The following is a 15963-nucleotide window of genomic DNA, read 5'->3' on the forward strand; positions in this document are numbered from 1 at the left end:
CAGTGTTACCACTATTTCTTTCTGCACCATTTGCCATTATTTGGCTCTGATCAGCAAAAAATGGATATGCTCTCCCTTTTCTTAACTCCTCGAGGTCAACAAGGGCTTCATCTATCTCTCGTGTTTTATAAGATCTCTGAGCAAATTGTTGTTTTAATTTCTTGATTATACCCTGTATCAGTTGAGTTCAATCTCGACATACGCATAGCCTGCCCCCTAACCACATTTTTAAAAATGTAATTAGGGTGCATGCTAGACCTGTGCATGTATGAACTCCTATGACATGCCTTGCGATGAACTCCAGTATTTAAGTACCCGTCCATTATTTTCTCAACAAATACATCTAAGTATGATATATACTCCTGAGATGCCGTCATTGTAAATTTAAAAAATCCAGTTAGTGAATTAATCTCTTGAACAAAGATTTTTAACTGTTCATGGTCCGATTTCCAAATGAGGAACAAATCATCCACAAACCGAACATAAAATGCAACATATTTTTGATAAGATTCCAACCCAAATAAGTGTTCGTTTTCCCAATTAGCCATTACGAGGTTGGCGTAGCTATTCGCACATGATGTGCCCATAGCTACGCCATCCTTCTGAATATATATTTTTTGCTTAAATGTAAAAACATTATTATTTAGTATCATATTCATCAAATAGCATATACTTTCAGTTTGTGATATAGTATAAGTATCAGCTTGTAATAGGCATTGACGTATACTTTCAATTCCTGCTATATTGGGAATATTGGTAAATAGCGATACTACATCCAAAGTGACCAACCAGTAGTTCGGTACTGTAGTTTCTTTTTCCATGAAGTCATATTGCATGGTTAAAAATTGTTTAGTATCTTTGAGTATATATATATATTTCTCAACCACTGGTCTAAGTTTGGATTCTACATATAATGATAGGGGTTCCGTAACCCATCCCCTGCCGGATACAATAGGTCTCATAGGTGGTTCAATCGGATTTTTATGGATTTTTGGAACCCCTTGTATACATGGTATTTTAGGCTCTTCTACTTGACATAATTCATATAGTTCTTGACATATTCGTCCCTCTAAATATAAATACTGCATATACCTAGAGACATTATTAATAATTAAATCAACTTCTATCGTGCTAATCTCTGTATAATATTTATTGTCACTTAGCATCAAATTCATACTATAGATATATTTATCCATATCCATAATGAAAGTAGGCCCTCCCTTATCAGCGGACCTAATCATTATGTCTGGGTTATTTTTTAATTGCTCTAATGTTTTTCGGGCTTTGTAAGTCAAATTTCCTTTTTTCATTCTGTTCTTATTAGATTTTTGTTTACTACTTCTATGTAATTCTTCTTCTACCAACTTTGAATATGCTTCCAATAGGGGATGTAACTGGGGTACGAAAGTACTAGGCTTTCTTAATGTACAGTCATTTACCATTCCTGGTGTTCCTCCTAGACTTATTTTTAGTTGGACATTCCTTACAAATGACTTTAAATCAGTTATAGTTTCTGTTATATCACTTTTGGTTGTTGGTATAAAAGTTAACCCTTTTTCAAGTATTTCTTTTTCCTCTGGTATCAATGTTTTACTTGATATATTCCATATTAATGAATGACATTCTTGGTCTACATCTTTTTTATCGTGGGCCCCACTTGTTCTATGTCTGTATACCTTCTCTTTTGTCTTCCCCGACTCACTGTATTGTAATCCGATTGAACCACCTATGAGACCTATTGTATCCGGTAGGGGATGGGTTACGGAACCCCTATCATTATATGTAGAATCCAGACTTAGACTATTGGTTGAGAAATATATATATATACTCAAAGATGCTAAACAATTTTTAACCATGCTATATGACTTCATGGAAAAAGAAACTACAGTACCGAACTACTGGTTGGTCACTTTGGATGTAGTATCGCTATTTACCAATATTTCCAATATAGCAGGAATTGAAAGTATACATCAATGCCTATTACAAGCTGATACTTATCTATATCACAAACTGAAAGTATATGCTATTTGATGAATATGATACTAATAATAATGTTTTTACATTTAAGCAAAAAATATATATTCAGAAGGATGGCGTAGCTATGGGCACATCATGTGCGAATAGCTACGCCAACCTCGTAATGGCTAATTGGGAAAACGAACACTTATTTGGGTTGGAATCTTATCAAAAATATGTTGCATTTTATGTTCGGTTTGTGGATGATTTGTTCCTCATTTGGAAATCGGACCATGAACAGTTAAAAATCTTTGTTCAAGAGATTAATTCACTAACTGGATTTTTTAAATTTACAATGACGGCATCTCAGGAGTATATATCATACTTAGATGTATTTGTTGAGAAAATAATGGACGGGTACTTAAATACTGGAGTTCATCGCAAGGCATGTCATAGGAGTTCATACTTGCACAGGTCTAGCATGCACCCTAATTACATTTTTAAAAATGTGGTTAGGGGGCAGGCTATGCGTATGTCGAGATTGAACTCAACTGATACAGGGTATAATCAAGAAATTAAGAAATTAAAACAACAATTTGCTCAGAGATCTTATAAAACACGAGAGATAGATGAAGCCCTTGTTGACCTCGAGGAGTTAAGAAAAGGGAGAGCATATCCATTTTTTGCTGATCAGAGCCAAATAATGGCAAATGGTACAGAAAGAAATAGTGGTAACACTGAAAATATGAAAGTAGGCATATACTACACACAAGATGTAGATGAAATTAGGGACGCATATAGTAAGTATTGGGAACTCCTACAGGTGGATACTGCTATCTCAGAAGTGGTAGGAAAGGAGCCCAAATTCATTTACAAAAATAAGCTGAATCTATACAGAATGTTATGTGGCCCAAATAGAGTTAATTATAAGAATAATAGCAGGAAAGAGTCAGTTAACACCAGACCATGTGGAAGATGTAAATTTTGTGACACTATAGATGAATCAGCAACGTTCATACACCCAGTAACTCAAGAATTGTTTAAATTCTACTGTGAGGCAGATTGTGAAACTACACACGTGTGGTATATTTAGCCACGTGCCAGTTATGCCCAGCTTTTTATGTGGGCAAGACAGATAGACGGCTTAGAGATAGAGTAAGGGAGCATATCTATAACATCAGGATAAATTCAGAGAAAAATGCACTGTCTAAACATGTAGCGTCTACCTCTATCGAACACAAATTTAAGTTTAAAGCTGTGTATGTCAGTAAACCCACTATACGTAGAGGTACTATACGCAATACCACTGAATGTAATGAAAGTAAGTGGATAATTAAACTCAGGGCAGATCGTGAACCTGGACTTAATGATAGGGTCCCTATTAAACCTATTTTGAAAAATAGAAGAATAAAAATTAAATGAATTGATTAGTTTTTGCTTATTATACATTTGATATGAAATTAGCGAATACAGTATATTTTAGATTATATATATATTTCTTTATAAGCATTATATATGTAATTAAAGTGTATTGATTACTATATACATGTATAAATCTAGTATTGATTACTATATACATGTATAAATACATTAGATAAATAAGCAAGGAATAGTAGATAGTACAATGACGTTTTGTTAGGTATATATTATACAATGAAATTTAGGGACGTGATTATGGGTGCACCATTGAGCCTTAAATATTTGGTATTAATTTTTAGTTGGTAGAAAGAAATGTTTTTTATACTATAATCTAACAATATATATATTTATTTTTATAAAAGTTTTTTACAAAAGTTTTTAAAAGTTTTTGTGTGAGTATTGCTAAAAATGTTTATCTATTTATTAAATAATATTGTGACATCTCATTATCTTAGTATGTAATATATGTCCGCTTTTAATATGGCTAACTATTCAGTTTCAGTGCACATCGTCGTTTGTATCAGATTATATTTTGTTTATTTATATACATAAATTGTGATAATACTCATTTCTAGATTTGATATATAGAGTTAAATAAATATATTATTTCAAATATATCCATTTAATATTGCATATAAATACAGCTTTCACACACTGATTTAGCATATATATAAGTACGTGAAAAGCGCTAAGATGTATACAAGTGAAATAGTTGATTTACTCTATGTATATATGTAGTCATCTTAACTTAGAGTATGTTTGTAATTCTTATTAAGAATGATTATGTTTTTATTGCAACTTTTGCATAATGATGGTTTTTTTACTATAACTTATAAAAACGCGCAAGCTTGAAAATGTGGGTGAAGTGATGTATTAATTAAAGGAAGTGACGTTAATTTGAATTACATTATAAATTCATTTGAAATGTATATCAGTTATAAGTGGCCTGATGAAGCCTACGGGTGAAAGCGCTTGCCAATCTGTTGTATTGTAAATAAATATAAGGCTTTTGGATTACTATCTTGGTCGATCCGTTTTTTGTTGGTGAAACAAGGTGAAACGAACGTTGCTGTTTTCAAATAGGGGATTTATTGGCCGAGAAGTGGAACGCTGTTAATATCGCACTGTTTGGAACACTAGTTTGGAAGTCCGGGTCGATTATATGATGCTGTTAAGCTGGTAACGCTAGAAAAAATCTGCTTGGAAGAGCTGGTAATGCTTGGAAACTTTTAGTCTAACTGGTAACTTTTAGAAACTTTTTTGCCTTTGGCGTACGGATAATATATCCAGAACTGTGAAACAGTTGAAAACACAATGAAATCTAATCTGCCTAACGCTCTCCTTTTTACTTTTATTTAATTACTTTGCTTTCAAAGGAGCGCATTTAAACAGCCAATATTTGCATTTACATTGCAATATGTAGTTAGTTACTGGCACCTAAGGAGATGGTGAATGGGTGACACTAGTAGACAAAGTGATGGTGATAAGTTACTGATGTAACTGCTTTACTGGCACGAGATAGTGAATAGTGACACTACCAAAGTGACAGTGATGGGTACACAATGTAAATGCTTTACTTGCACGAGATAGTGAATACTGACACTACTAGACAAAGTGATGGTGATTTTGCAGTGCTACTGGTGGACCTACAGATGCTAGTTTCCACTAGATAGCTTGATTACCTATATGTTTTGCATCAACTTATGTGTATATACATAACTTTTGACATAACAGTGTAGCAACTGCAGAAGTAAGATACAAGTGGTTAATTGCCACAGAAACAGAATTTAACAGAAGAGGACTTTTTGCTTAATACTTTACATTTATCCTCACTTTTGGTTATCTTCCATTAGTAGCTAAGCAAAAGCCTACAGTTTTATTTTCTATTAAAATTGTCTTCTGTCATGTTAATTTTTACATTTTCCATATCTTTTCTTCTATTTATACCTTGTTCTTAGGAATTATTCTGTCAGGTTATTTCCTGCTTCCCCCACTTAACTGTCTTGTTGCCACGTCTCTTCTTTCTCCTATTGGGGGCTGTTTCATTTCTTTTGCATGCTCATTTAGAACAGGGCAGTTTATCAGAAGAGATGAGTAACTTTAGAGAATGCAGCTTTTGTTACTTTTAATGAAGGTTCTTGTATGTCTTTTAGCTTAAGTAGTCTAGAAGCTACCTAGGCCTTTGTGACATATGAGAGTCAGAGAGGCATAGTATTTATTCTGATTGGTCAAGAATGACAACATCCCTCATGTTGTAGAAAACATAACTTTTGTCAGATTACTGTGTCAAAATTAACCATCCCGCTCCCCAACATACACTTGTCCTGGATCATATCTCCACTGGGAGTCTGCAGTGCACAAATGTTCTTTGTGTTTCACTGTTGCAGTCATCACGCTTGGGGTTATCTGCCTGCAGGTAGCCCTCAGTCGGCCCGAATACCACAGACGTAGTATTTCTGCGTTGGTTGCTGTTGCTCCTGCTCCAGGACTGACGTCAGGTCGTCAGGGGTATAAAAACAGGCAACTGGCACCATTACATCAGTCTTTCTTGCTGAGGAGCCCGAAGCAGAAGCAGTTCGCAAGTGCCGGTCGGCCGCTACCTGAGTTTTCGTTTACGAATTGAATCATCCTGAAGTCTTCTAAAGCTAAGTACCCCATTGGGGATCCTTTTTTCTTGCTCCAACCGATGTCAGAAAAAGTTAATAATTGTCTTGCCTGTGGAAAGCAAATACCACACTGAGATTTTCATTCTTACTACATCACCTGTCTAGGCCCAGACCATGACGTACCTCGCTGTCGGTTTTGTGCCTTGTTCAATGCCTGAACCATTCATCATCGGGCCCTTATTTTCGCTAAATACTTTCGTTCTCAATCTCCGTATTCCGATATTACTTTGGTAAGCCATCCGACTACCGATATTCTGAAAAAAAGTAAGGATAAAGACAAAGACAGACTGCACAGGTTCAAAGCTGTCGGCGACGCTTCTGTTAAGCTAGTCGCCAGTTCATCGGTACTCAATGAGGCGCTTTTGCAGCCCCTGATGCCCACTTCAGTGGATTGGCAGGCCTCTACCGAGACCCTTTCAGAGTCCGGTATGCCGCGAGACTCTTCTTCGACTATGGAACTAGCGGATGTCTCTACCTTGGATGGGTCTGGAGCCGCTGAGCAGGCACCGGCTTCTGAGGAAAGTGCTTTGCACTACCGATGTTCAATGCAGACTCCTTCAGTTCTTTCTAAAACTACCGAGTTTCTAAGGCCAAAAGTACACGCTACGCCTAGAAAACCGATGACCAAAGCGCATGCAGCTCCATTGCCACAAAATAAAATGCTTAGAATGGCAGAAGACCTTATTATTGCTGATTAGGGGAAGTGAGTCTTCCCCTATTAGGAGAATTTCTAGACGTACCACAACACAGGCCTTTAGCAATACCACCAGTACTGGAAGTTGTTGATGATGTCTTTATGGAATCCAGTCTTACTCCTGATACTTTACCCCCTGCCAACTACAGAGTACCTGACTCTCACAAATTTTTTTCAAAATCCTACTGCTGACCCAGAGATCATTTCCCAGGGGCCTAAGGGTATCAAGGCAACTACAGCTAAAAACCCCACCCCTTCGGACAGGGATTCCACCCCTTCAGACAGATGTGGTAAGAAAGTATATACCTCTGCAACTCTTGCCATTAGGGCTTTGAATTGTCAGCTTCACATGCTGAAGTACCAACAACATACTATGGAACTTGTTAAGCAAAAAATAGCTATCTTTACAGACTGTGCAGAAAGTAAAGAATTGCAAGAGCTTATGCATTCTGCAAGCCAAGTCAGCAAGCATACATTTGCAGTGTGGCTTTGACGCCTTAGAAGCACCTTGCAGGGCAGCACTCACTGGTTCTGTACTAAGAAGGCATGCTTGGCTTAAGGAGCAGACCTTGCCAGATCATGTCAAATTCAAGTTACTAGATGCTACTTTGAACAAGGACAATCTGTTTGGCACTACAGCAGAAGAGGTTCTTAAAAAGATGGAAGAAAAAGCTAAATCTATGCAGACAGTCAAAGAATTCCTGCAAGTACAGCCTCCTAGATTCAGTAGGCATTGTCCCTCGAAACATTGGTCCTTTCCAGCCCCCTCAAGGCCATCTCAAGCTAGAGCCAGGGGAAACAGACCCCCCCCTAGACTGCAGTCTCAGGGTATGCAGAGATCTAAGTAATGGAGTGCCTTCACCTCTAAACCAGGGAGTGCTAAACCCCACCCCTTCCGGAAAGAATTCCCAATGACTGCTCAGCTCCACTCCCCTCCTTTGTCCAATTGCTTGTGCCCCTAGGGGGAAAACTTGCCCTTCAAGCAAAAAACTGGATTCCCATCACCAAAGACCGATGGGTCCTCAACATTGTATCCCAGGGGTACAAATTTTGCTTCCACTCACTGTCAACCCCAAAAGGGTTCCTAGACCTCCCTCTAAACCAGTGTGCAGAGGCTCAAAACCAAGTCCAATCCCTTCTTTCTATAAGGGCAATTCAACCCGTTCCTATGGAACAGATATGTCAAGGGTTCTAGTCCAGACTTTTCCTGGTACCCAGAAAAGAGGGCACTTGGCGCCCAATCCTGGATCTTTCCATTCTCAACACCTTCCTGGTGGTACCCATATTCAAAATGCTTACTCTACAGCAGCTTCTACCTATGCTAGCCAAAGATGCCTGGTTAGTCACCCTTGACTTAAAAGAAGCCTATCTGCACATCCCTATAAGGGAGTCATGGAGAAAATATCTACACTTCAGGGCAGAATCTATGCATTATCAGTTCTCTGCTCTTCCCTTTGGCTTATCCACTGCTCCCAGAGTATTCACAAAATGCCTGGCCCCAGCCATTGCTTACTGTAGACAGAGACATTTTCACATTTACCCATACTTAGATGACTGCCTGATTCAGGCAGACAGTCAGGAAATATTGTTGCAACACCTGACATTTATAAAAAACCTTCTAACCTCCCTGGGGTACACCATCAATGAAAAGAAATCAAAACTAGTCCCCAGTCAAAAGATTGTATTCCTGGGAGCAAGCTTGGACACAGCATCCCAGGTGGCATTCCTCACTCCAGAAAAACAAGCCTATCTGGCAGGCTATTTTACTCAAATGACCACCAGAACCCAGCTATCTGCAAGGAAAATCCTGCAAGCCCTAGGGTTCATGGTCTCATGCATCCTAATTCCATATGCCAGACTGCATATGAGGAAACTTCAATGGTACTTAAAAAGTCTTTGTTGCCAACATTCTCAGGACCTGGAAACTGTCATTCCCATAATACCTGGTCTAAGGACAGAGTTCCTTTGGTGGGCATCAGTATGCAACTTCAACAAGGGACTGCCCTTTACCCAACCTCACGCCGCCCAGACCCTAACCACAGACACATCAGACTATGTCTGGGGGCACACATGGATGGCAAGTGCATTCAAGGCCACTGGAGCCCAAATCAATGCATCTGCACATCAACCAGAAAGAGATGCTAGTTGTGCAGCACACACTGACAGTTTCAGATCCCTTCTCTCTCCAGGACACCTGCTAATAAAAACAGACAGCACCACAGTTATGTGGTACATCAACAAGCAGGGGAGAACCCACTGTTTCACACTCTGCAGGCTAGCCATGGCCCTGTGGAACATGACCTTGGACATGCAGGTCCATCTGCAAGCTCAATTCCTGCCAGGCAAACAAAATTCACTGGCAGACGATTTAAGCAGAAATCTCCTAGACCCACAAGAGTGGCAACTATAGCCCAGCACCTTCAATCTTCTGATTCAGAAATGGGGGACCCCAGAGGTGGATCTCTTTGCCTTTCCCTACAATCACCAGCTCAGCAGATTCTGCACCAGGACACCTCACAGCATGGCCTGGAAAGTGGATGTCCTATCCTTTCAGTGGGTAAATCTCTCAGTCTGTGCCTTTCCCCCTCTGCCCCTCCTCTCAAGGGTATTGCTCAGGATAAGACAGGACAGACCAAGGACAATTCTGATTGCTCCTGACTGGCTACACCAACACTGGTACCCACTCCTGTGAAGCTTGTCACCGGTGCCACCCTGGCACCTACACCAGAACCCAACCCTGCTCTGTCAGCAGGGGTGACAGATCTTGCATCCGCAACTGCAAACCCTAAATCTTGCAGCCTGGCTTATTCCTTGAATTCTCCACCAGTAACCAGCCTAAGCAAGCAGGTGCTGGACATCATCCTTGAAGCCAGAAGACCCAGTACAAGGAAATCTTATGCTGATAAGTGGAAAAGGTACTTCTCCTGGATTCGATCTAAAGGAGAAGACACAACCCCTGCCCTCCCTGCCTCTAATCCTGGATTACTTAGCAGATCTACTCCACAGAGGCATATCCTTCTCCTCCATTAAGATCCATGCCTCTGCCATTTCGGCTCATTACAACACTGAGCCACCTCTCTTCTCTCACCTTCTTATCAAACAGTTCCTGACAGGGGAAAACAACTTAAGGCCACCAAGGAGAACACCCACCCTTGCTTGGGACCTTGACTTTGTACTGGAAAAGCTCACGCTGCCATCCTTTAAGCCTGCAGCATCAGCAGAGTTAAAATTCCTCTCGAAAAAAAGCCTTGCTTCTGGCCATTACTTCAGCTAGAAGCGTGTCTGAGATGCAAGCACTTATGGCTGTGGAACCCTTCATTATTTTCCATGCGGACAGGGTTTCCCTTCAGAAAATCTGACCAGTTACCAGTCAGCTTTGCAACAGGGGCAGAGGACAAGGCCATTTCAAAACAAACAGTTTCCAAATGGTTAGCACATTGCATCCATTTCTGCTACAAGCACCATGGGAAACCAACCCCTTGGGGACCGAACACATTCCACTAGGGCAACTTCTAACTCTACAGCATTCCTCAGGGGAGTCCCTACCAGGGACATCCTGGAAGCTACTACCTGGAGTTCTGTTCACACCTTCACCAAGCGTTACCACCTGCCTATTTTTCCAAATCCAGGGCAGGTTTTGCAACAGCAGTCCTGCAAGGCATTCTAGCCAGCCCTAACTCTTCTTGACTGCCTCTACCCTTCTTCAGCTTTGGGAATCTACCCAAGTGTGATGACTGCAACAGTGAAACATGAAGAACATAGTACAGTTGTGTACACTTACCATAAATGTAGAAGTTTGAGTGTATTCACTCTTGCAGTCCTGGTTTCCCTCCCTCCAGCCCCCTGGGTTTTCTCTATTTCTCTCTCTCTCTGTCTCTAAACTCTCTATGCTTTTTACTACCCTCCCCCTTTTTCAGGGGTATTGGTATTGGTATTTACTTTTTACTGGTGGTGTTTTCCCCCACCATAACTTGGCTTCCTATTGGGGGGCTCCTGACATTTGGGGCAAGAAAAACTGATGTAATGGCGTCAGCTGCCTGTTTTTATACCCCAGATGACCTGACGTCAGTCCTGGAGCAACAGCAACTGATGCAGAAATACTAAATCTCTGGTATTCAGGCCGACTGAGGGCTACCTGCAGGCAGATAACCCCAAGCGTGGTGACTGCAACAGTGAATACACTCAAACATCTACATTTATGGTAAGTGTACACAACTGTACTTTCTCCACTGAGCCTTTTATCTGAATTTCACTATAGAGACTTGGCTGTTTGTCACAGGTATCACTGTTACAGTATGATGTATCACAGAAGAGAATTAGTTGCAGATGTATGTCCACACAGCATGTCAGACTTTCAGAGCTTCAGATGCCCAAAGAGTGGAGATGGCTTCCCCTGCCCACTACAGAGATCAGTAGGATATCAGGTAAGGCAGAACCATCCAGTCCATGTTTTCTTTTTGCTACATTTGAGCATTCAGTAGTCTATATGTTAGTTTCATTCATGCAACATATGGAGTAACCCTTTTGACAGTCTTTTTTTTTTTTACTTTTGCTTCACGTTCCAGCGTGAATTGTATTTTACTGTGAGTTAAGTTATTTTTGACAGTGACATTTTAGAATTTAGAAGTTCATTTCTTAGGCTGATTATGCCTCTGGAAAAGGTCACTAATAAGTGTGCTTGAGGGAGACAGATTCCACTGAAAGATTTCCACCTTCAGTACCTTTTCTTTTTTGGAGATCACCCTGTATCTTTCTGAGTGCACTGTGTACCCTTTGAATGGAAGACTTTGCTCCACAGGGTCAGAAACCTCTGAGCCTTTATCAAACACCGGAAGCTTCCAGTCCTTGGCCAAGATGTGTGCCCCGTTATCCTCTTTTCCACTGGTTAATAAAGGCATAGATCTAAGCACCTTTGAAAAATGAAATGTAATTATTTAGAAAGTTAGTGACCAGTGAATCCATGAACAGTGTGCATGAGGCCTTAGTGACCTTGTCAACCTTGTGAAAACCTGTCAGAACCAGATCTGATGGAGCGCAGTGTTATCCCTCTTCGGTGTTGTAACTTTGATTTTTTTCCTCAGGTCACAAGACATATTTTTGCTGCATTATTGCTAGATGTTGGTTTCCCAAGTTCCTGCAGATGACAAGTTTAAGGTATAGACTCTGAAATACTTTCTCCTTTTGTATTTACAAATGATTTATATTCAGGAGCCTGTTCTTGGCCAGAATGTTTTTGTGGCACTGAAAAAAGGAATAACTCAAGGTTTGTTCATCTTCTGTTACTCACTTTGGGACATATGTTTCTTCTCTGGACCAGCATTCCCCCAGATACTTAGTTTGATAATATTTTCTATAGACATTTCACAGAAGTAAATTGCTGCATCACACACACACACACACACACACACACACACACAGCAGAACCTTTTATATCAGGTGCCATTGTTTCTATCAAAAGAAATATAGGTTCATCTGATTTAGGGTTTGGGAAGAGAACAAGATCTGGCATAATCGATCCAGCTTTATCCCCTGTTTGCTGTTTGATTATGACTCAGATAAAGAGAAAATTAACAGGCTCCTTGTTGATGTCATCTTCTCCAGAGAAGCTTTTAATGTAATGAAAAAGCATTTTAGATGGAGAGGTAAAGAACTGCCTGACTTATAAATCATGTCTGGAACTATTAGGGACTGAAGAACATAAACCTACTGCAACCCCTCATGTATTTCAAGCAGTCAGATAATTCATTCTGACAGTGATTTTAGGACATTTCTAAAGGTTACACAGCTCACATACCTCAAGCGTTACATGCCCTAGTCACAAGATGCTGAGGAACAAATACGTTTGTCAATTTTCCATAGGAAATCACTGCCTGTTTGGTTTCTGTGCAGGTATAAGTATTGATTGCTCTGGAAGATTTTACCCTTATTTGGGTTTGTGTGACCATGGAGTTGTTATGCATAAGATCAGAGGGTGTAGGAAACTTGCCCTCACATGATATGCAGTGGAGCTCCCTTCCCATAAAAAACTCTTGCAATTCTAATTTTTACCATTTTGTTGTTTTTAGGCAATTTTGATGGTCATTGTGATTCCTTGGCATCTTGTTACTTGGAGTTTCTTAGTGGAACCAATTTTTAGAAATTCACACCAATTCATAAAAAAAAAAACAGGTTTTACAGTGTAAAAAAAAATCTTCAGTATCTCTACACCTCTACAGTATGCCTGTGGTAAATACACTGTACATGTATTTGGGTGCCTTTAGTGGATTTAACACCCTTCACAATTACAAAGAGAGTAGAGGGCTGGACAGGTTTTGTTTAAAAAACTATCTTAAACTATATGCATAAGAGACATTAACTGTTAGATCCGTGTGTTACAGTACCAATGTGAAATCTTAAATTAGATGGAAAATATGGCTGAGGATATACCAGATGCAAAGTTAAAAGAGGTACTTGAAGCTGTTTGAGAGCCTGAGACTGCAAGAAGAAGAATTCAAAAACATGCTTTAGGTGAGGGTACAGTTTACCTGATGCTGGAGTGACAGCCTCAAGTACAGTTATCAAGAGATATACACTGGATGAGAATCCTTACTTCATCCGAGGATGTTCAGGGGAGATTGTGTATGGTATAGCCAAATCTCTGTTATTTAGAGCTTAGTCTTATGAAGTTTTCAAAAGATTACAAGAAAAAAGTCAAATTATGTAAAAGCTAAGAGAGTTTACATTCAGCAGCCCCAAAGTACAGTGCAAACTTTCCTACCAGTCACATTTGTAGCCATGCAAAGAGAGTGAGTTTTTTGAGAAAGGCCATTGGTGAGGAGGCATGGGCCACAGCCGATGGCAGGGCAAAAACAGGAGTAATAGACCCCCATCCCAGCAAAGAGAATTCCACCAAGTTCCACATTTTTAGTCCAGCACACCATCCCCTTTCCTGCCCCATATTTTCTAATACGAAGAGTAGTCGAGGAGGGAAAGAGGATGGTCACAGCTACAATTGTGATCATCATGTCTTTGCTATTTGAGCTTTACTCCACAAATATTTAACTTCATTTTTGTTCATCTGAGGTTGAAATACATTCCACATCTAAGTCCATCCTTGATGGTTGCTTGATTCAAGGCCACATCCAGGTGGAGCTAGCTTTTTTTCCTGGATTACACCATTCCCTACCTGTGCAATCTGAGCATCTCAACAAATTGCCAAAAGCTGAACCTCAGACATTCCTACTGGAAGACTTTTCTTGGGGCAGTCCTAAGCATCAAGAATCCAAGCAGAGTAGATAATATCACCATTATTAAATTATCAATTAAAACATAGGCACACACACAGTAATAAAAAAGGATGCAAACCATTTTAGCATTTTTCATTTTTATGCTTTATACATTGCATGTGTATTTCTTTCTTTGTCAATTAGCTTTCATTCCAACACTACAGAAATTGTGTCTTCCAAGATTGCTGCATGCTGATCAACAGCTTAATTTCTGCTCTGCCAGTGTGAAAATGGAAACTGAGAAAATGGACCAGTGGAGTTTTAAAAAAATTTGGTTACTAGCTAGTAAGTACACTGCTTGGATGTCAGCATATATGAAATTTAAAGAACCTGAATGAAAATCAATCAGAATCGGCTGGAAAGAACCCTACAGTGGTTCAGCAAACAATAGCTCAAGCTTCAGCTTTGGTACAGGAGATAGCTTTCAGTAATTTAAAGGAAAAATAAATCAGATGTACCTATAGGTGATTAAAATAAATGCAACATTGAAGAAATATGTCAACTCAATTGAAAGGCTGGAAAAAAGAAGAAACTTTAACTGGCTAGGCAGATGAAGAGATAAAACTGCAAAAGTCAAAAGTTGAAATGAAGAAAAGGCTGGCTGAGAATGAGGCTTTGCAAGAAGAGCTGTTTCAATAAATATAATTAGAAGACAATGTGTGCAGAGAAAACATGAGATTTTCTGCTGTACAAGAGAAATTGTAAGGAAGAGACTGTTTTATGAAAGCAAAAGTAAGGAACTGTACTGGTGTTCCTCTGCAGGATTTAAGTGAAAGGGCAGTCAAGGGTATTCTCCAAACTTGACCATGAGAAAACAGCCAAGACCAATCTTAGTAAAGATACAGTCATACCAGCAGAAAGAGTTGATCCTGACAAAACTGTGGCAGAAAGGAAAATATTAAAAATTGGAGACAGCAGTGTGTTTGTGGAAAATGATTATTCACTGTACAGCAAGCAGAAGATAATCAAATTTCCCAGCAATCAGGAAATGTCAATGGCCAAGTGTGAGATTAAAGCTGCTGTATCCAGATATCTTTAGAATATTTTTTTCTTGAGGGATCAAATATATTTTTGAATATAGAATGGGATAAGGAGGAAATAAAAAAAAAGTTTATCCAACAAAAAGTGAGCCAACAAGCAGAAGTTGACTCTGCTCCCCATTCATTTGACAATAAAGCTCATAGACAGACTTTGTTGATGAAACCTTTTCCATTGTTCCAAAGCAAAATGCTTGAGAGACAGAAAAAGCACAGGAGTTGTCTAGAAGAGTCAGGAGTACCTTGCACTTGAACCTGAGTCTGGTGTTGGGAGATGGAGATCAGGAAGAAGGCCAGCAACTTTGAAATTAATAAATGAAAGACTATAAAGCATCATGCACATTTGTGAAATATGGTTCTGCAAGGAAACTGTGGCTGAGAAAGAGTCAAATTTTGTTGACTACTGTTTAATGTGTGGGTGGACTGTAAAGCATATACCCACTTAGTCATTAATGATTAAAAGGGCACTAAACAGGGAAAATAAATCACTGTAAGTAAAACAATTTTGTTCCTATTAGTGTTTGTATAAAACATTTCATGTTACAAAAACTGCATGTTATATTATAAATCAGTTTTGTATAGTGTGTGGTCATGTGTATTGCAAATGTGTGGGGGTGTCTTTTCAGTGTTGTATATGTTAAATATAAAAATAAACAAATACTTTTTCTTAGTTGTAAGAAATATAGGTTTTGCACTGTAAGCAGATAAAAGCTAGACAGAAGCACATTTAAGTTGATATGCTATTTTGGGCTGCTGAGGTGTGGTATGAAAATGTACTAATTATATTATACATAGATTGAAGATAATAAATCCCCTTGTTTTTTATGGGTGGATGTCTAGATGAATGTCATTGGGTTAAACTGTACAAAAGTTTTTTTTTTTGCACATGGGCATGAAAAATGCTAAGTTTCTTGCATCTGCAAAGA

The sequence above is a fragment of the Protopterus annectens genome, chromosome 1.part2, assembly GCF_019279795.1.
Source record: "Protopterus annectens isolate FY-2018-M chromosome 1.part2, PAN1.0, whole genome shotgun sequence".
NCBI classification, from domain to species: domain Eukaryota; kingdom Metazoa; phylum Chordata; order Ceratodontiformes; family Protopteridae; genus Protopterus; species Protopterus annectens.